Source organism: Pantherophis guttatus, unplaced genomic scaffold, assembly GCF_059756535.1.
Source record: "Pantherophis guttatus breed Tessera unplaced genomic scaffold, ASM5975653v1 scaffold_64, whole genome shotgun sequence".
Classification (NCBI taxonomy): domain Eukaryota; kingdom Metazoa; phylum Chordata; class Lepidosauria; order Squamata; family Colubridae; genus Pantherophis; species Pantherophis guttatus.
Window position 1 is genome coordinate 1 of NW_028269879.1, and position 2500 is coordinate 2500.

The window sequence follows — 2500 nt, forward strand, 5'->3', positions numbered from 1 at the left end:
GCTACTGGCAGGATCAACCAGGTAGCCGCCGAAGCTGCGCGGAGGATCGGAGCCGGCGAAGGAGCGGACCGGCGACAGCACAAGCCGAGCGTCGGCAGGGGCCGGCTCCGGGTCACCCCCTCCGCCGCATGGCGGGGGCCGGAGGGGGGAACGCGGCGCTCGCGGCGGTCGGGCCGGGGAGCGGGAGGGCCTTCGGAGGCCTACCCCGCCGGGCCCTTCGGAGGTCTCTCTGGGAGGGTCGGGGCTCGAGGTGGTGCTAGAGAAAAAGTCGCACCCTCGGAGAGGCGGGCGAACGCCGGTGGCGGAACCACGGCCCTGGGAGGCCGGGGCACCCGGCGACGCCCGAGCCGCTCCGTGGAGGAGGACAGCTGCGACCCGAAACCTGGGGCGGCACGGGGCCGACGGCACGCCGCAGCCCAAGCACAGGGGAGGACGGGCGCAGACCCAGTGGGAGGAGGATCTGCACCCACGGTTACGCTTCGAGGGTCGCCGAGGCGGGGAGGCGTCCGCTCCGCCTGAACACCGGGCCCCAGAGGGCCGGCCCGCGGAGGTCCCTCCCCGAGGCGACCGCAGAGTCCACGATCGATCGGGAAAGATGCGGGAAGGGGGACCCGTCCAACCACTCGTCGTCTGCCCGCCGAACGAGAGCGGCCCGTGCCGCGGACGGGTGGCACAGCCCGGCACAGCGCGGTCGGCTTGCCGGCGGTCGGGGACCCGGTAGACCGGTACCCCTACGAGTTCTGAAAACCCAGTCGCCAGAAATCTCCGCGCACCTGGCGGACCCGGCCTTGGGATCCCCATCGACGTGGGGCTTCTAGGCCTCGGCGGCCGGGAAACGGCGGGAGTCCCGGATGCCGACGCCGGCCGGGCCCGCCGACTCTCTCCCCTCGCCGCCTTCGGAGTAGACCGGGGTGGGAACGCTCCACTTTGGCGCAGCCGGGCCCCGGCCAGGGAGAGCCGCCGGTCCACCGCTCAGGGGCCCGGCGAGCCCGGCGGGGCGGAAGGGGATCCCGGCTCCGGGGCCGCGGGCCTCGGTCGGGGACCCCCGCCGTCGCGTCGGTGCCCGCGCCGGGCCCCGGGGGTGCCCGCGCCGGGCAGACGGCCGGGTCTACCGGGACGGCCTTGGGCGGGTCCGGCTTACCGGGGCCCCGGCCGGATCACTCTTTCCGTTTCCCCCGCCGCGATGGAACTAGGGGATCCCGGCTCCGGCGCCGCGGGCCTCGGTCGGGGACCCCCGCCGTCGCCTCGGTGACAGCGCCGGGCCCCGGGGGTGCCCGCGCCCGGCATCCGTCCCGGTCTACCGGGGCCTCGGCCGGATCAGTCTTTCCGTTTCCCCCGCCGCGATGGAGGTACGGGATCCCGGCTCCGGCGCCGCGGGCCTCGGTCGGGGACCTCCCCCTTCGCCTCGGTGCCCGCGCCGGGCCCCGGGGGTGCCCGCGCCGGGGAGACGGCCGGGTCTACCGGGGCCTCGGCCGGATCAGTCTTTCCGTTTCCCCCGCCGCGATGGAGGTACGGGATCCCGGCTCCGGCGCCGCGAGCCTCGGTCGGGGACCTCCCCCTTCGCCTCGGTGCCAGCGCCGGGCCCCGGGGGTGCCCGCGCCGGGGAGACGGCCGGGTCTACCGGGGCCCCGGCCGGATCACTTTCCGTTTCCCCCGCCGCGATGGAGGTACGGGATCCCGGCTCCGGCGCCGCGAGCCTCGGTCGGGGACCCCCGCCGTCGCCTCGGTGCCCGCGCCGGGTCCCGGGGGTGCCCGCGCCGGGGAGACGGCCGGGTCTACCGGGGCCCCGGCCGCATCACTTTCCGTTTCCCCCGCCGCGATGGAGGTACGGGATCCCGGCTCCGGCGCCGCGGGCCTCGGTCGGGGACCTCCCCCTTCGCCTCGTTGCCAGCGCCGGGCCCCGGGGGTGCCCGCGCCCGGCAGCCGTCCCGGTCTACCGGGGCCTCGGCCGGGTCAGTCTTTCCGTTTCCCCCGCCGCGATGGAGGTACGGGATCCCGGCTCCGGCGCCGCGGGCCTCGGTCGGGGACCTCCCCCTTCGCCTCGTTGCCAGCGCCGGGCCCCGGGGGTGCCCGCGCCCGGCAGCCGTCCCGGTCTACCGGGGCCTCGGCCGGGTCAGTCTTTCCGTTTCCCCCGCCGCGATGGAGGTACGGGATCCCGGCTCCGGCGCCGCGGGCCTCGGTCGGGGACCTCCCCCTTCGCCTCGTTGCCAGCGCCGGGCCCCGGGGGTGCCCGCGCCCGGCAGCCGTCCCGGTCTACCGGGGCCTCGGCCGGGTCAGTCTTTCCGTTTCCCCCGCCGCGATGGAGGTACGGGATCCCGGCTCCGGCGCCGCGGGCCTCGGTCGGGGACCTCCCCCTTCGCCTCGTTGCCAGCGCCGGGCCCCGGGGGTGCCCGCGCCCGGCAGCCGTCCCGGTCTACCGGGACGCTCGCTCGGGCGGGACCGGTTTACCCGGGCCTCGGCCGGACTGGAGTGTTTCGGTTTTCTGCTTCTCTGCCAGGAT